The 20484-nt window shown below is 35.9% G+C and overlaps 1 long non-coding RNA gene across 4 annotated transcripts in view; it reads right to left on the reverse strand.

Annotated features, from left to right (window-relative positions):
- Window positions 1–18629, reverse strand: part of LOC120317268 — a 104281-nt gene extending 85652 nt beyond the window's left edge. For all 4 annotated transcript variants that reach the window (XR_005559188.1, XR_005559185.1, XR_005559186.1 and 1 more), the window contains exon 1: window positions 18130–18629. This is a non-coding gene — a long non-coding RNA (uncharacterized LOC120317268). The remainder of the gene's footprint in view (window positions 1–18129) is intronic.
- Between the last annotated feature and the right edge of the window lie 1855 nt (window positions 18630–20484).

Here is a 20484-nt window from a genome sequence, read left to right on the forward strand (position 1 = left end):
TGTACGTTCCATAAGGACAGGGTAACCCTTAGGCTAGGCCCCTCCTTCATGCCTAAGGTCAAGTCCCTGTATCCTAGATCTCAGGAAATAGTTTTGCCAGACTTCTGTCCTAACCCATCTAATGACATAGAGGTTCAGTGGAACAAATTGGATGTGCGCAGGGCTTATATTGTTATATACCTCATCTTTCCACAGAACAGAGGCTCTGTTTGTGTCCTAGCACCCTTCATCACTAGGTCAGAAGGTTTCTTCAACCACAATACGCAGGTGGATTAGAGTTTGTATTTCTCTGGCATACCAGTCTCAGTCACTGCGAGATCCCAGGCATATCACGGCCCATTCAACCGGGGCGCAGCTACTACAGCTGCCTGGTCTACTCAGGCCTCCGTAGAGGGAATTTGTAGAGCAGCAACATGGGCATCGCCCTCTTCCTTTGTCTGTCACTACAAGAGGGATGTATATGCATCTTCTACAGCTTCATTTGGCCGCAAGGTTCTAGAATACGCATTAACGTTGGATGGGACCCAGGCCCAATCTAATTCTCCACCCTAGGGACACAGGGCTTTGGTATGTCCCATCCGTGGGTTCTCCATCCAATCATGCTGGAGAAAGGGGTGTTGTCTTACCTGAACGCCTTTTCTCAGCATGATGATGGAGAATCCACTCCCTCCCATTAGGTCAGTTGGCCTGGTTCCCATATTGTTCAGACGCGTCAGACTAAAGTCTGAGTATCGCCTTAGCCTAAAACTGGGGTGCAGTTGGCACAGAGGGGGCGGTACTAAATTTCAGACTTAGTCTAATTGGAGAAGATAGATTAAGACAACCCATCCGTGGATTCTCCATCATCATGCTGAGAAAAGGCGTTCAGATAAGACAACGCCCCTTTTTCAGTTTGGGCTGTTAATATTAAAGAAAGTTATAAAGTGCTTATTAATTAATATTCCAAAGATATCCCATCTTTGAACAGCACTCAAGAAACTTACAGATCAATAAAAAACTAATATTTCAAACAAGCAACAATATAAAGCAAAATAAGTTCACACACACACACACAAATTGTGTATTAGAATATATTAATTATCAATTTTCTCTTTCCAGCAATTATTGGTTTGTTCTCCTGACCTATTTTATCATGCAATTGTGAACCATAGTATATACTAACTGGCACACTATAATAAATTGCACCTTTCATGAATTTAAGAATTCAGAAGGCGCTATATATTCCATTTTGTATTCACTTATTTTGGAGAAGGCATATCTGAAGTCAATCTTGTTTAGTTTTTATTACACATGTACATACTTGTATCATTATTGTGGTCCACCATCCTAAAATGAGACAGAACTGAAAATAACTGTCACTGTGAAATGCATTTTTCTCTTTTATTGCATTTAATATCTATTTTGATATTTTACATTACATTATAGAAAATGTGCTTTTTTATTTTCCAGTTCTTGAATGCAACTATATTATAATCCTTCAGGAACATATTAAACCTGAACATCTGGACCTACCACATGATCTCTATTGGTTTTTTTTAAAATCAGTTTTGACTTATGAGTATTAAAGCTTAAAGTGGAGGTAAGATTCAATATGTTTAATGAAAGATACAATAAGTTATCTCAAGTTTATAGAATCCTGGTAATTATATAGATTATGAATATATAAAAAATTCATTTTTCTTGTCCCTCCACATTTCTTGAAGCTAAACTCCTTTTAGCAAGTCATAATCCATATCAAGGTACAATGCATGCATTAATGTATATTCAACCTGTGGAAGCCAGATCAAAGGTGCACATTCAGTTTTTCCCCATTTGATCTAGCTTAGCTGCTAGGTTTCTTATCATGTATCATTTCTACATATATTATTTTAAAAGGGTGAAAAAGCTTTAGTTGGAACCAATTATTTCTAATACTTGAGATAATATGCATTCATCATTACTCCTAACAATTGACAGTTTTATTCTCCAAAAGCTTATCTGAACCTTTTTTTTAAAGACCTCCCCATATTCTATGGTAGCAAATCCCATTATTTAACTAAAGGCTTTAAGAAGTACTTCCTTTTATTTGCCTTGCAATCTCAAATAATTTGGCTTGGATTACCACAATTTCTAATATTAAAAAAATAAAGGTGGAAAAAGATTTCTTCCTCACTGCACCACATATATATTAAAAATAAACAAATAAATCGGACTTCCGGTGGTTAGCGTCGATGATTGCGGCTACATTGTAGCCGTCCTCTTGGGACAGCGTGAGAACCGCGGAGTACAGCAGTCACCAGCTGTCCCGCGGCTCGAAATCTCCCTCCCGGGCGAAGGGAGGGGGGAGAGAATCACCAGAATAGAGGTAGAGCATCTCAAACCCCCCAGGGATTTTTTTCTGGGGGGTAGAAAGAGAGCTCCCTCGGAGTTCGGGTTGCCTCCGCCTCCCAGCTGTCTTTGTTTCCTTCGGGAACAAAGTGAAACGCCGCTACCATCTCCGCGCTTAAAGGGACCAGGTGAGTGATTTTTTTTTAAAAAAAAAAGTGGACAGAGCTGGATAAAGGATTGGATCTATTGAGTTTTATTTGTTTTTTTAGTTTAAGTTGATTTTTTTATTTGTTTTTTTTTTGTTAGTGTGGAGAGTGAAAGTAAAATGGCGATTTGAAAGTTTTTTTTTTCCGGGGAAAAAGAAAGTGAGTTAAATGGAACGTTATGAACTATATAGCTTTTTCTTCTTAAACTTTTTAAACTTTTCTTTTCTTTTTTCTGAAGGTGGTTTTGTGTTTTTGAAATATTTTTTAAACTCTCCTTGGTTTTTTTTTTATCTTTTGAGGATTCTTTTTTTTATATATAAAAAGGAAATAAGAAATTTCCTTTAAAATGGCTTCAAAAAGGCAAGCAGCTTCTACAGTCTCTAAGGTGGCTTCTTCTCCTGTGATTTTACCGGTACAACAACCTAAAGCTACACCACCACCTTCTCCTCCTCTGCCAGCAATATCTGTACAAGATATGAAAGATATTGTGGGAAATGCAGTAATTCAAATCAGAGGGGAAATGAAGGAGCTCCTAGATCAGAATAAAACTGAAATCAGAGGGGAAGTGAAGAACCTGTTAGAGCAGAATAATACTATTTTGAGGCAAGATATAGTTATGGCTCTATCAGGACTTGCTTCTGTGGCTGAGAAGCTTGACTCTAGAGTTGAAGAGGTTTCAGACAAGGTTGACATCTTGGAAGATAAATTTGAAGGCATGGAAAAAAAGATGGAAATCTCACAGGATGACATTGTTATGTCTCAGTTCAGAGAGATGGAATATGCCTTAAGAATCAGGGGTCTGAAAGAAGATATGCAGCAAGACCTGAGAGAGATTGTGGTAAATGACTTTGCTGTTGTTTTGAATAGAGAGAAAGAGGAAATACGCAGAGAAGTTGAAAAAATTTTCAGAGTTAATTCTTGGATTGCAAAACAGAGAAATTTATCAAGAGATGTGGTGATTTATTTTGGAAAGAGATCTCTGCGCAATGAAATTATACAAGCCTTTTATAATAAGAGATTTCAGATTGCTGCTCAAGATGTCATTATTTTAAAGGAGATCCCATCTAAAATTCTAAGAAAGAGAAAAGATTTTGCTTTCTTAGCCAATGAACTTAAAAAAAGAATGATGCCATTCAGATGGGAGATTCCGATGGGTATTGTTCTGAGCCATGTGGGGACACGCTATAGACTTAATACAGTTACTAAAGCAAAGGAGTTTTACAGTTCGGTCCTGGGAGCAGGCTCACCATCATCTACGATGCAGAAAGTTCTGGATGGTAAAGAGGCGGAACAGCAGTCTGAAGGACTAGGTGTGATGGTGGTTGGAGAGTCACAGTTGGAGTGGTCGTGACAAGCAGAGATCAAAGAGCAAAGAATGACCCGTGCAGTGCATACACGCAAGGAAAAGGAACAACAGAGGAAAGAAGTTAAAGAATCTCTTCAAGAAAGTGCTTCGTTGCCGGTGGGAGGAGCAAGACCCAAGAGTTCTGCAGCACATTCTTCAATGGAAGATCTTCAAGCAGTCTTCTCCAGGCTTCTGGTTAAGGGAGATGGTAAAGCTCCTGACTTGGAATGCTAACGGCCTTAATTCACCTCAGAAGAGAAAGAAAATCTTTCATTATTTAAAGCAACATAATAATGATATTATTTGTTTGCAGGAAACACATATTATAGCTAAAGATCAAAAATACTTAGTCAATGCTCGTTTGGGATCTCACTTTGTATCTTCTGCTCCTGGGAAAAAAGGGGGCGTAGTTATTTATGTTAAGCAAAACTTATCAGCCTATCTGGTAGAATCTGATCTTCAAGGGAGATATGTTATGATTGAAGTTGGCCTATATGATAAGAAAATACTTATAGTGGGACTCTACGCACCAAACCAACAACAGGAACAATTTTATAGATTGTTACATCAGAAATTAACTTTGTTGGATTATAGATCTGTGATATTAATGGGTGATTGGAATGGTGTGTTAGACACACAAAGAGACAAAAAAGGATCTTCTATCTCTTTTAAACAGGCTAAATTACCTAAAGCTTTTTTGATTTGAAAGAGGACTGGGAGCTACGAGACTACTGGCGTGAACGCAATCAGGAGGAGAGAGACTTTACTTTCTTTTCAGATAGACATCAATCCTTCTCAAGAATTGACTTTTTTTATTACAACTGATTTATATTGTAGGGTAAAGAATGTTAAAATCTTCCCTAGGACATTGACGGATCATAGTCCAGTTTGGATGGAGTTAGTTGATGAAAGAGAGGACAGGAGATCGTGGAGGTTGAATGAAAATTTATTTAGACAAGAAAAGAATGTTCAAAAATTAAAGGAGTATTTAAAGGATTACTTTGTTTTAAATATGCATAAGGGAACTTCAATGTCAATGGGATGGGATGCAGGTAAAGCTTTCATGCATGGGATTTTGATACAAATGAATAATGCTCATAGACAAAAGCAGATTCAGAAACGTAAGGAATTGGAAGATGAGATTAAATTAAAAGAAAAAATTTTGATCTCAAATCCTACAGATGAAAAGGTTAAAGAATCTATAAAACTGCTTAAAACACAATTTAATATGTTGATGGCTGATCAAACTGCAACTAACTTACTGTATATGAGACAAAATACATTTTGCAATGCTAATAAACTAGGGAGATGGTTGGCTTATCAATTAAGAAAGAAACAGAGACAGAGAATTATAGATAAAATAAATTATAATGGTAAATTGGTATACCATAAGGATTTGATTAAGAAATCTTTTTTAGATTATTATCAAAAATTATATAAGAGTACAAAAATACAGGTTTTAGATATAGATAATTATTTAAATGAAGCCAACTTCCCTAAATTAACAGAAGATCAGAAACAAGAAATTAATGGTCTAATTACTAGTGAGGAAATTGAGATAGTGATTAAAGAATTAAAATTGGGTAAAGCACCGGGTACGGACGGTCTGACATCTATTTATTATAAAACTTTGGTACAAGATATGATTCAACCTTTAAGAGAGCTTTTTAACAATATACTACAGGGTTTAGAGATTCCCCCGTCATGGGGTAGAGCTTTTATATCTTTAATCCCAAAAGAAGATCAAGATCTTACTTTACCAAAGAATTATAGACCTATATCTCTTTTAAACGTAGATTATAAGATTTTTGCAAAAATTTTAGCTAATAGGCTTATGAGGGTTTTGCATCAGGTTATACATAAGGATCAAACGGGTTTTATAACTGGAAGGTACATGAAGAATAATGTCAGACAAGTTATTAATTTATTAGAATATTTAGATAAAAATAATCAAGTTCCCGCAGGATTGATATTTCTTGATGCTGAAAAAGCTTTTGATCAATTGAATTGGCAATTTATGTTAAGATTAATTGAGAAAATGAACTTTGGAGAAAAAAATCTTACAAGCTCTTGGTGTTATTTATCAAAAACAAATGGCACAACTCATTGTCAATGGGGGTTTATCAGAGGTTTTTACAATAGAAAAGGGGACTAGACAGGGATGTCCATTGTCACCACTGCAGTTTGTTTTAACTTTGGAAATATTGTTGATTAAAATTCGAGAATCACAGGAAATAAAAGGAATAGAAGTTAATAAAAAAGAATATAAATTAAGAGCTTTTGCAGATGACTTGGTGGTTACCCTGTCCCAACCTACTTACTCGGTAGTAGAGTTATTACAATTGATATACCAATATGGACGGGTTTCGGGTTTTAAAATTAATAACAGCAAGACTAAAATATTACCCAAAAATATGACCAATTTGGATAAGCAGACTTTGGTCAAGTTGACAGATTTTGAGGTTGTTGATAAGGTAAAATATCTGGGGGTTATTTTATCTGTTTCTAATGCAAAATTGTATAAAAATAATTATGAAAGGTTGTGGGTCAGGATACAAAGAGACTTGAAAAATTAGGAGAAATTGCAATTATCTCTTTTGGGAAGAATTGCGGCGATCAAAATGAATGTTCTGCCAAAGTTCTTGTTTTTATTTCAAATAATACTTATTTTAAAGAATGAGATTAATTTAAATGAATGGCAGAAAAGTATCAACAAATTTATTTGGGCGGGGAAAAAACCAAGAGTAAAGCTTAAAATAATACAAGACATTCGTGAGAGAGGTGGACTCAAGGTACCGAATTTGAAATTATACTATGATGCGGTGGTTTTAACATTAATTAGTGATTGGGTTAATTTAACAAATGTAGAAATACTCCTCTTGGAGGGTTGGGATTTACTTTTTGGATGGCATGCCTACTTAATTTTTAATAAAAAAGTTGACATGGTTTTTAAATCTCATATTATAAGGATTTCTTTATTTCGGGTTTGGAGGAAATATTATAGAAGTGATTTTAAAATCCCATTATGGGCTATACCTTGGCATGCGATAGAGGGGATAAGGAGAGGAGTCAAGATGGATGGTGTTTCTTACGCACAATTACTTAGATGGGATGGTAAAAATTGGCAGTTAAAATCTTTGGAAGATTTAGCACAAGAAAATATTATATATTCATGGTTTCAGTATAGACAAATAGTGGATAGATGGAAGTTAGATCGTAATGTGGGTTTACTTAGAGAAGATAAAAATTTTCTTAAACAAGTAAAAGACCAAAGACGAACTCATATTAAGAGAATTTATGGGGTGCTAGTAGAATTGGATTCAGAGGCAGAATTAATTAAAGAATGTATGATTAAATGGGCACAAAATTTTGGTGAACCAGTTCTACTAGATACCTGGGAAATTATTTGGGTGAGGAATGTCAAATTTACACAAGCCCAGAACTTAAGGGAGAATTTTTATAAAATGTTTTACAGATGGCACCTTGATCCACAAAAGATGTCTCGTATGTATCCTGACTTACAGCCTAAATGTTGGAGATGTGGTTGTTTGGATGCTACTTACTATCATATTTGGTGGTCGTGTAAAAATATAAAAGCCTTTTGGATCAAGATATGGTGGAATATTCAAAGAATTTTTAGAAGGAGGGTAAAATTTACCCCACAATTGTTTTTGTTAGGTATTGTTACTGATAGTGATACTAAAGAGACCACATTGATGTTAAATTTAATTATAGCCGCAAGGCTGCTGGTAGGGCAATGTTGGAAGAAGGAATCTTTGCCTACTTTGCAAGAGTGGTTTCTTAAAGTTTCTTACCTGGCGGAAATGGCAAAGATTTCGGCTTTTTTGAAGGATCAATCGCAGGAGAAGTACTTTGTGATATGGAAAAAATGGATAGAATTTATACAATATAAGTTGGATATTAAAAAATACTATTTAGTTTTTCAATAGCTTATATTTAAAATTTAAAATATCTTATAGATTTTATTTCCTTTTTTTATTTTTATTTTTTATTCTTATTATATTTTTTATCTTTTTTTGTCTTTTCTTTATTCTTTTTTCTTTTAAGTATTATTTTTTGGGTATTTATGTTTTTATATATATATATATATTGTTAATTATCTTATAGTTTGTTTAATTGATGTATTTAATATTTAGATTTATTCATGGTTTATATTTCTTTTTTTTAAGATTATTTGAAGAAATTTTAATTAAGCCTATGTTCAGCTCTGGGAAGGTCGGGGGAGGGAATGGGAGGGTTGGGGAGGTTTGGGGGTGGGTTGCTTTGTTTTTTGTAAAATTTTAAAATAATTCAATAAAAATAAATAAATCCCATTTTCATTATTTTTATAAATCAAAGTTGTAAACATACTGAATACATCTGCTTCTTCCTATTTTCTCCACAATTCTGTGAGTTGTTTTTGACAGATTTATCAGAAATATCTTCCTATTTATTCTGTGAATTCAACCATGTTTAAAGGGAACATGCGGAAGTATAATCTGATTGATAGATCTTGCTATTTCAATCAAACTAAGAAATCTCTTGGTAAAAACAACCCTACAAATCATGGCACTGGGAGCAAGTGATTTATGAGTTGGCTTTGTGTGCTCTCAATATGATCCCTGTTACATCAATCCTAAGTACTTGAGAGCACTCTCCAGCATTTCATGAAGACCAAATCCACTCCATTTCCTCCTCATGAGAGCAACAATAAATACAAATTGATGGTTGTAGTTATTATTACTCACATTCTCACCTGCACAATTTGTCTCAGATCAATTAAAACAACTGGTGGCATAATAGCTTGCACCTGTCATTGAATGGTTTTGCCTGGAAATAGCTTCCCAATGAATAATAGGAATTCCTTTTATGCTTCATTCACTTTCCTTGTGAATTTAGTGTGATTATCCAACATTGTACAGCTTTTTCTAGATTCAATTGTACAGATCTTTCATTGTGCACAGTCATATATCTATATACTACTACCACTCTTGTATCTGATTGTTTGTAACTTTCAATTGGCAAAATGGTGTATCACAGGGCAATCATTTCTTAACCACCATACTTCATATGGGTTAATTTTCAGATACTCCCAAAATCTGGGTCTCAAAATTCCTATAGAATTGAACTTTGGCAAAATTCTGGCTGCTTCAGTGCTGCCATGCTACTGTGCTGCAGCAATCATCCACATTCATGTAATTACTGTTTCCAACACTGTCAATCAGCTCCCTGCAAGGAAAGTTAACAGGCAAGCCAGTAGGAAGTTTGAAGTCACTCCTGCTCCTCCTGGTTTTTTACCCACCGATTATCAATCTGACTCTATTTAGGTAGATCCATCCATGGACTCCTCTCCAGATGTGAAGTCAGAGGAAGAGGTTGAGTTTGAGTTTTCAGAACAAAGTGTGAAGCTGAGTATTGGTCAGGATCAGGGCTCAGAGAATGCTAGCCTCATGGAACAGCCTCAGATGGGTTGATAAGACAAAAGATAGGCTGAGACTGATGGAGGTGAGCCACAACTTGTAGCAAGTTGGCCAGGAGGCTCTAGGTAGGACCAGGAGTAGCTGCTGCCTGTTAACAATGAGCTGCTGCCTGTTAGCATGATCCAAGGACATGTAGAGCAGAGAGGAGACAGACACAATGCCAGTCAGCTAGACTACTCATGAGGAGGCAACCTCACCTTTTATGAAGGCCTGCACTGGCATTGCCTACTCAGGGCTGTGTCCTAAGTCCGCTGCCATTCACCCTGTTGACCCATGACTGTTGTGCTAGGTTTGCCACCAACCATATTGTGAAGTTTGCAGATGATACAACAGTAGTGAGCCTTATTCATGATGACAATGAGGGTGCTTACTGCAAGGAGGTTGAGGGTTTGGTGAACTGGTATAAGGAAAACAGCCTAGTTTTAAATACTGGAAAAACCAAAGAGATCATTGCCGATTTCAGAAAAGGCAAGCACAGCCACGCTTCTCTGTGCATTAATGATTCACCTGTGGAGATGGTTACCAGCATCAAATTCTTAGGTGTGCATTTAACAAGTAGGTTGGCTTGGTCACTCAACAGCGAGACACTGGTGAAGTGGGCATAGCAGCACCTGCATTTTCTGCATCAGATGAAAAAAGCACATCTTCCTTCCCCTATCCTTACCTGTCTACAGAGGGATGATCAAAAGCATCCTGTCACACAGCATCACAGTCTGGTTTGGAAGCATCACTGTTTCAGACAGGAAGGTGGTGCAGAGAGTGGTAAGGATGGCTGAAAAGATCATTGGCAGTTTCCTCCCTTCCATCCAGCACATAAGCATTGCTTGAGCATGGTCTATAAGATTGTCTGGGACACTACACATCCTCTGCATAACCTGTTTTCCTTGTTACCTTCTGGGACGAGGCTCTGTGGTATTTGAAGCAGATCATCCAGATTCAGTCACAGTTTTGTTCCATACAGTATTAACCTTGTGAGCTCTAAAGCTTCCTCCTTTCATTATATATCCAAGATGGACAGTGTGTGTTATGTATGTGTACACTTTGAGAGCAAGAAACTACATTTCATTTTTAATGCGTGTCATTGTGCCCACTGTAAAAAAATGACAATAAATGTTATCTAATCTAATTTTAACCCTAACCCTAATCCTGAGGGCTTGAATGTTGCCGGAGTAACGTGCCCAGTTCCGTGCTTTGTGTCTTGTATGCTTGTGCCTTGTATCTTGGCCATTTGACTCCTGGATTGCTTTCCTGAATTTTGTGTCTGCCATTGGACTTGGTTACTCAGTGACTCTTGCTGTAATGAGTTTGGAATCCAGACCTGTGCAGCAGGGGTGCTTTCCAAGGACATGTTTGGGAGAGTTGAATAAATATCTATTGTACATGTGTGAGGAAATGGGAAACACACTAAATGGCACAACTGGTTGTCTAGTGTGTGTGTATGCATGTGTGTGTTGACCAATCTGCTAAATATTTAATATAGATTTTTCTGGGTTGAGATGCTTTAGTACCAGACCTTCCCAAATTCTTAGCCTAGCCAAGCTGACTAGTAATTCTGAATGCTGCAATTCCAAAATATCTGAAGGATTCTAGAGTGGGGGAGTCTGCCTTTGAACCTACAGTTTCTGTCTGTCCATCATCCATCCATTCATCATTGTTTTTACACAAACCCATTAGATTGGGTTTGTGTAAAAGCACTTAGGCAAACTTATAACATATGGTCCCTGCCCAGATGTTGAAAAAAGTCTGATTTGTGACTTCAGTTGTCACAAAACTTCTTTGTGAATCACAGAAAAATAATCAGATTATGGAGCATTTCTGTCTGTGAAGTTCATTTTGATATGAAAATAGAGCACCACTGTGAAAAATGTCATTCAAGCACATAAAACTGTTGCCACTTGTTTTCAGAGATAAAGCCATATTTCACAGACAGAAATAGTTTCTGGTGGAATTAATCAATGTTAGTGATTTATTTCTCTATACATTTGGGGCCTGATTTAAGGAACTTACAATTTTCATCTTGACAACATGGTTAAGTTATAAAAATCAGAATGAAGGCAAAGAAATAAAAGTGAAACAAACATAAGTGGACTTGTGAATAAGTAAAGTTTATCAATGGACAGATATGAATTTGTGGCTGCACTAACCTGAAACTCCTAAAGCCACTGAAACCAGATTGTCATGCTGTTCTAGAAGCTATGTATTAATTGCTCCTTGGGATCTGGAGATTTGTTCAAGATGTTACACTTGGATGCTATACAAAGAAAAAATAATCTATCCAATTTGTTTGAGGCAACAAATGAAGAATACATTTTAAAAGTGATAGTGTACAGGTATGCCTCTTAAAGGACAGTATGACAGATTATTTCTGTACTTATTTTAATTTTTAATCTGTTCTATTTCTCAGTGGCTTTCAAATAACCAAACTATTTCAGATGCTTAGATTCATGGCATTTAGCCAATTGTATCAATATTTGAATGGAACACAATAAGACAGATGCTGGAAATTATGCCTCTCCACCTGTTCTTTAAATAATTGCCAGCATCCCTCACCTTTGTAGCTGGATTTTAGAGGTGTTCTTCCAGAAACATCTGGAATTTATGGTTTATAAACTCTACTATAAATTTAGTGCGCAATTGTGAAGTTTTCATTGGCTGCAAAGCTTATTTAATAGGGTCACCTATAATCACCTTTTCCAAATAATATTCTCTATCAGTGGATAGACAATATATCTGTTAATAAGATATCAATATTGCATGTTCTAAATCCATATAAATGGACAGCCAACTAGGGAATAAATCAATGTGCATTACAAACTTCATTTCCCAAGGTTTTTCACTATTTGCTCTGGAAATTATTAATATGGTGCTGGCATTTCCACCTTCTTTCACTTTCTATCAAATTCTAAGGTCAATCCAGAACTTTTTCTTCTTAAAAATGCCAACCATCTATGTACTGCAAAGATTCTAATTGGGTTTATATTCACATTATTCAAAGAGATAATTGGAAAGTTTCTTCACCTTATTCCTGTCACCATATCACAAAATAAAAAGGAACAGTGGTCGTTTGGCTTGTTTTTCATTCTAATGACAGTTTTAACAAATGGATGCAGAAAAAAAAATTCAAGTGAAAATTAATTTTATCAGCATTGTATACTAAGGAGACATAAAATATTTCAAAAAGGAGCCATCTATTTTAACATTTGTAAAATACTATCACTAATTTTGCAGGATTATTGTGGTGCTAATCTATTGGAACACTACCAGTGATAGTCTACAGCTATATACATTCAGTGAGCCCACCATATGTGAGGTAAATCTAATATCTGGAAGAATAATGATGAAAAAGAAGTCAGTGTTACAGTCACTTTTGCTCACTTAATCCCTACATACAAAAAGGGTTTTAGGATGTTTTAATGAAAATTCTTCATTGGAAATCTTTGCAAATAATTGTAAAAATTTAAAGCTTTCTTTTACTGTGACCAATGTTTATCTCTTTCCAGTCAACTAATTGGAACTAGACATTTCACTGGGCTCTCAATACCAAATCAATAGCATTGAACACAGACTGTTTTCTTGTCTAGCTATCAATACAAGTATGGAGGAAAAAAACAAAACACTTTTCTCCTTTAGATGGAGACAACTAAAGGGAAAGCTTAGCCAAAATCTATTCACATTTTTCTCAGTGCCAACCTTGTGGTGATAGGAATTAACAAGTGTCAATTCAGATACAATAACCAGACTTATGCAACATTTTAATGCTGACAAAGTGCTGAAATGGAACTATTTGATGAGCAACCAAATTTCTGGCTGAAAAAGGGGAAAGAGTGAAGCATGATATTTACAAAGAATAACAAAAAAAAAACTTTCTTTGACAGTTTGTCATAGCTAAGTCCAAGACCATCGATCTCCCATCCCCACTTGAGAAAAGAAATTGAATGGAAGATCTTTAAATAAATATATATATTTGCTGTGTTTAAGGCTTTACAGCTAATATCTTTATATATTCCTTTTCCCTGGAAAGAGTTAAATAGAATGTCCATTCTACTGGCTCACAGGCCAGATGCATCATGAAGAAACCACGCCCACCCCATTGCTGGCAATGGGGAAAAAAATCTCTGATACGTCGCATGATACATCACATGTCTGATCTAACTTGTGCTTTAGAAATGAAAGAACAGCTGGTAAAATAACAGAAGCCTGTTTCTTCCTACCTTGATAAAAAAAAGTAGAGAGGGGAGGCAAGAAATAAAAAGCATTCATCTGCCATTTATCCAGCTAAGAGAACATTGTTTGATGAGTTCAGTATCATTCTGTTGAATCAAACTAAATTTAGTTAGTTTGACCATTTAACAAAATGATTGTATTAAGTATATAAAACACTAATTTTAATTTATTTAACAAAGTAATTTAACTACCTAAAAAAATGAATGTAGAAATCAACATAGAAAAAAGTAGGGCAAGATTATTTCACATACAGATTATGTGAAACATGGCTCAACAGCAGTAACTGTGAGAGGGATCTTGGAGTCCTAGTGGACAATCAAATATGAACCAGCAACTGGTTTTTTGCTGCAACTACCAAAAAAGCCAATGCAATACTAGGCTGAATTAAGAAAGTGATAATCAAGATCATAAGAAGTGATACTACCACTTTATAAAGCCTTGATAAGGCCACACCTAGAATACTGTATCTAGTTTTGGTCACCATGATGTAAAAAAAAGACATTGAGACTCTAAAAAGAATGCAGAGAAGACTGGCAAAGATGATTGGGAAGTTAAAGTTAAAACATATGAAGAACAGTTGCAGGGATTGGGTAAGTCTAGTCTAGTGAAAAGAAGTTCTATGGGTGACATAATAGGAGTGTTCCAATATTTGAGGGGCTGCCACAAAGAAGAGGGGGCAAAATACAAAGGCAAGACAAGAAACAATGGATGGAAACTGAACAAAGAGAGAAGAAACCTAGAACTAAGAAGAAATTACCTGACAGTAAGAATAATTTACCAATGAAACAGGTTGCCTAAAGAAGTTGTGTGTGCTCCAACACTGGAGGCTTTTAAGAAGAGACTGGAGAGCCATTTGTCTAAAATGGTATAGGTTTCCAGCTTGAGCAGGAGATTGGATTAGAAAACCTCCAAGTCCCTTCCAACTCTGTATTCTGTGTTTTGTATTCTGAATCAATGATCTCCCACCATGGGGATTAGGATTAGCATATATTTAGTTTTGGACATAAGCTATGTCCTTCCACAAAATTGCTGTTATTAGGAAGCTGGACTATATACAAAATGGTTTCTGGAGTGGACCTAATAAAACACCCATTTACCAGAAGGCCAACTGGTGAAGCCACCCAGATTATTATATGGCTTTGTACATCATTCAGAATTGTTGTATAAATCCAGTCATGGTTTAGTTAAACTGCTATGAATGAAACAAACTTAGCTTTGCATGACATGTGAATCTTGTCACTATGTAAATATGCTGTCTTCACTATTATATAACCCTGGAAATGGAGGACAACAGAAGGCACAAGAGCTTGACAAATATTGATATTAGTTCCTTTTTGAGAAGTAAAACAGTTATAAAATATTGTAAATTATTCAACTGCATGTCTGACTTTTCCCATATGATGAGGTCCTGATCTGTGAAATCATCTTTACAGAACTTCAGGTCATTTTTTGTAAAAAGCATATCTTCTGAATTTTGGGCCACAGAAGTTGCTATGATTCTATTGGAAGAGAGATGAAAATTATTGGACTACATTTCGTACATATTATACTATTCCTTCTCAAAGCAAAATTAGTGTTAATCATAAGCAGTGCATAGGAATTTAGACACAAAATAATTAAAAGGAGGGAAATTTAGTTAAATCTACTTTTTACCAAAACATTCTCTATACCTCTTCATATTCTTCTACCCTTGTAAACCATATCTTCTTCCTTATTTCCTCATCCCACAAATAACTTAATGGCTTATAGAAACCTGAATTTTTCTGCATCTTTGTTGAAACTTCAACCTGCAAAACCATTTCTTTAGGAATTTTTCTTCCAATCAGTGTTCCTATAGCAACCTATGTTCATTTGCTTGTATAGTTGAAAGTTATTTGGACAACTCAAACCTATAAGAATAGAATTTCCAGGTACTGGAAATTTACAACCGCTGCAGAATGACAATGGCAGTTATTTGAATACCAACATTAAGATTACACTCTTTTTTAAAAAAACAAAAAAAAAACTTAGTTTTATGTTTAAAAATATATAAGTGATATATAAACTTGGTAAAAATGATGCAGGAAGCAAGTTTGATTTTCTGCATATGGGACAACTGTGGAGTCTAGTGTCTCTTAAATACTGCAAATTTGTCCAAATTGGTTTCATATAAAAATCATAAGATAATGCTAAAACGGTCCAACTATCCATCATCATTAATTAAATCAATTTAGAGTAACTTGATTCCAAATTAAGTACCCAAATTCCAAGAAGATAAAAAGAAACAATATTGATTAAATCAAAATTTATGGTACCAACATAGAAATAAGCAACATATGCATGGAAGCAGGTAAAAGTATCACCAGAATCTATCTATACATTTCTAATATGGGTAAAGTTTAAATGTACAGTATATAATATCTTATTTTAATGTAGTCTTCCTCCTCATTTTCATATCAACTATTTAACTGAAAATATTTTTTTCCCAATGAAAGCACAAAAATCCCAATTTTTATTCAATCTCAGAAAGAAACTTTCCTTCCAACTTTGTGCAACTTGATTTTCTTACCAGCAGGCCCCAATATGTGTGAGTTGGAACAAATATCTCTAATACCATTTTTCTGAGCACAGGTTCTCCTCAGGGCTGCATCTTAAGTCCGCTGCTGTTCACCCTGTTGACCCATGACTGTTGTGCTATATTGTGAAGTTTGCAGATGATACAACAGTAGTGGGCCTTATTCAGGTGGAAGCTTACCGCAAGGAGGTTGAGGGGCTGGTGAACTGGTGTAAGGAAAACAGCCTAGTTTTAAATACCGGAAAAACCAAAGAGATCATTGTTGATTTTGGAAAAGGCAGGCACAACCACACTTCTCTGTGCATTAATGATTCACCTGTGGAGATGGTTACCGACATCAAATTCCTGGGTATGTAGCTAATGAATAGGCTGACTTGGTTGCTCAACAGTGAGAAACTGGGGAAGCAGGCACAGCAGCGCCTGCATTTTCTTCATTGCATGAGAAAAGCACATCTTCCTTCCCCGGTCCTGACCACTTTCTACAGGGGGACGATCAAGAGCATCCTGTCATATAGCATCACAGTTTGGTTTGGAAGCATCACTGCTTCAGACAGGAAGGCAGTGCAGAGAATGGTGAGGATGGCCGAAAAGATCATTGTTAGTTCCCTCCCTCCCATCCAGGACATAGCACAGAAGCATTGCTTGAGCAGGGTCTGTAAGATTATCTGGGATACTACGCATCCTCTTCATGACCTGTTTTCCTTGTTACGTTCTGGAGGAGGCTTCATGGTATCTGTAGCAGAACATCCAGATTCAGCCACAGTTTCATTCCATACAGCATTAACCTTGTGAATTCTCAAGCTTCCTCCTTCCGTTATATATTCAAGATGGACAGTATTTAATATTTATTTGCTATGTATATGTAGGGATGTGGGTCTATACATATGTTGTTCATAGTATGTTTAGGTGTGTGTCATGTATGTGTTTCACTTTGAGAGCGGGCAACTAAATTTCATTTTTTATGTGTGCCATTATGTCCACAGTAAAAAAATGACAATAAAGGTTATCTTATCTTATCTTATCTTATCTTATCTTATCTTATCTTATCTCATCTCATCTCATCTCATCTCATCTCATCTCATCTTATCATTGCAAAATAATATGGGTTGATAAAGAAGAATATTTTCAATAACAGTTCTTTGGAATGAGACAAAATAGAATCATAAAATATACAATTATTTTCAAGAGAGCACACAGCTAGACTTAGAAAGTTCAGTTATGATTGTATAGTAGAGAAAAAAAATGATTCGCAAAGAAAGAAGACAGGAGAACTGCTGTATATACTCTATTTTTTAAAATCATATTTTAATGGGCAATGGTGACCAAGATAAGGGAGAGAGAGAGAAATCAGCACAGCACCTCTTCATGACCTTGGGTTGAATCAAAAAAAGGGTACCATAATCAGAAAAATCTATGTTGGTATAGCACAGCATATATCTAAGTAAAATTACACTGCTTTAAATAAAGAAAACAAAGATTATTTTCAAGTTTATATTTCTACAAACTGAAGCCTATATGAATTGAAGACAATAAAATAAATAGTATTAAAATGTTCTCCAATAGTTATTTAAAGATATCAGATATGGAACATTCAATGGCCTTTAAAATTATTATGTTAATGGGTCTTTCGTCTACATGTAAGCAATGAAACACAATTTATGGGCATTGATACACACGGAGATGCAAATGAGATGACTGAAAAAAAAACTTCACAAACTTTGCAGAGACAGCAATAGGGCTAGATGTTAATACTTTCACATAGGAGCAGAATTATCAAGAAACAAACAAACTTAGATGTCTATGGAGATTCTCAGTCAAATTCTCAGCCTCGTGAAAAAGCATCTTTGGGAAAACGAACTTAGAATATCCAAAGTCAGAGTCTGAGTATCTGAGTTTCCAGGGACAACAAAAGCAGGAATAAGGATTCAGTAATTTAATATCAGGTTAAGAGAAAGGCTTAGCTTGAAAAAAAATCCACATGAAATGGGGAGCACACATTTTGTCATCTCTTACCTGCCTGGTGAGAAACTTCCTTGATCCAAGTATAAGTGTGGAGGCTATCCTTAGATAAATCAGAGGTAGGTGCTTAGCACTTCCAGGTGCAAACCAAGTCCAAGAACTTCCTGCCCAGGTTGGAGGTGAAATATTCAGAGTCCCCTTCTCTAATGGAAAGGGTTCTGGTCAGTTCTTTCCAAAGGCTGCTGCTGATGCTATGCCTTCTGCATTTACAGAAAGACCCGTGCAAGGATATGCCAAAGAGCATATTTTTCTTTCTTATCTTTTCTCACCCTCTCTAATTGTGACTCCAGTTTTATTCTGCAGGCATTAGCAAAGTGGTAGCTGACAAGACAACTGTGCTGCTTCCCTCACGGCTTAAGTGAATGTGCCTGTGGTGAAAGGAAGGCAAAGCCCCCTACCAGAGCATCACATCACTCTGTAGACAAGAGCAGTGAGGATATGCTGTGCTGTTCTTCAGCTGCCAGAGAAGCCTTAAAGGGATCCAGGCAAAGTCATCCTGCTCCACTCCTAGAAGTCTCTCACTGAGAACTTATGGGTGTCTCTATGCTCTGGAATGTCTTTCTTGTTACTCAGATATTGATCAGACAACCTCTTCTGAACTATTCATTTTGATGGGGGGAGGGGATTTTTAAGCTTTTCTGGAAAAAAGAAAAGTTATTTCCTATCATGTGGAGAGGGGTGTTTAATGCAATTGGAGTTCAAATTTAGGCATGCTCACATAGGCTGAGGCTAAAATCAAGCTGCTAAAAATTGTTAAAATATGTTTCACTATATGGAAGGAAAGGACTGTTGCTTAGGGTGGGAAAACATATTTTATTCTGAGGGGGCAAAGTTTTGGCAAACAGGAGTTAAATTAACTAGTTTTGCCTGGAGGGAAGAGGGCTGAGAACTGCAGTTGGCAAGGCTAAGATACAGAGTGCCAAGAGCACCTTCCCTAATATTAACAAATGTGTATCTTCCTCCCTCCCTCCCTCCCTCCATCCTTTCCTTCCTTCCTTCCTTCCTTCCTTCCTTCCTTCCTTCCTTCCTTCCTTCCTTCCTTCCTTCCTTCCTTCCTTCCTTCCTTTATTCCTCCCTCCCTCCCTTCCTTCCTTCCTTCCTTCCTTCTCTTTTTTTAATTCTCTCCCCACCCCATTTTCTATTAGAAAGATATTCCACACATTAGATCTCTGCAGAATATACTTTCAGCACATAAGCAGAGATGGAAAAACTCATAATAATTAGAAGGAAATAAAACTTGCAGATGCAAGTAACATTAAAAAGAAGTCATGCCATTGCAGTTTTGATCAGTTGTAACATAAAAGAAGTCTGGAATCACTTGTCTTTGGTGCCGATATAGGAAAAACTATATTGTATCTCATAAGAAAACAATTTAAGGCTCTTTTTGAACTTAATTAACTGAAAATATTAATCAGATGACTTTAAACTAAAAGGTAAGTTCCACCATACAAATATCAAAAAACATCAAAAAACTATCTCAAACTAAAATATTTATATTATTAAGTAACAAATAATAATAAGTATGCAATGTGATAATACTTCATAGTAATAATAGTTACAATAAATTAGATATTAAATATTATTGTATTTCGGTTTTGATGGGTCTTTTTAGAAAGTTACTCATTATCTCTATACAAAATTTTATGACATTCTCATTGAGATTGCCTCCTGTTACATAATAGCCCAAAACACATATTTGAAGAGTTCAAGCCTGCAGTACTGTGGCTTCAAATAGCATTATTATTTTATATATTATGCAAGTTATTTTCCATCTCTTTTTAAAGCAACTCCTTCCTGTAAAGGGTGTTTATACTAAGTTCCTTTATATATATTATTTACATTTAATTTTGGCTTCCCTAATCAACTACTCAAAGATGGGAGTGAGAAGAAGGAAGGAAGGAAGGATATTTCATATCAGTTAACACACATGTAACTGTTCTTCTGTGCTTCTATTCTATGATGATAGTGATGATGATGGTAGTGATGATGATGATGACGATGACGATGATATCTATTCGGTGTTGTCTGATTCTTGGTGATTCTATGGACCAGGTCTCTCCACATCTTCTGATGTTGTACTACTTTTTTGAGTTTTTCTATGCTCTGGCTGGTGTCAGCTTTGATAGTGTCCAACCACCATGTTCTTTGACAGCCTGGATTCCTTTTACCACTAACTTTTTTATTTTCTCCATGAATTCCCCCACATGACATGGCCAAAGTAAGTGAGACACAGTTTCATCATTTTGCCTTCTAGTGACATTATGTACTGCTCTACCTTCACCATTTCAACTTGGATATTAATCAACTGATTGTGTAATTTTTGGCAAGATCCAATGGTTTACTGATTCA

Source organism: Crotalus tigris, unplaced genomic scaffold (assembly GCF_016545835.1).
Source record: "Crotalus tigris isolate CLP2741 ecotype Arizona unplaced genomic scaffold, ASM1654583v1 scf7180000019576.727907, whole genome shotgun sequence".
Taxonomy (NCBI): domain Eukaryota; kingdom Metazoa; phylum Chordata; class Lepidosauria; order Squamata; family Viperidae; genus Crotalus; species Crotalus tigris.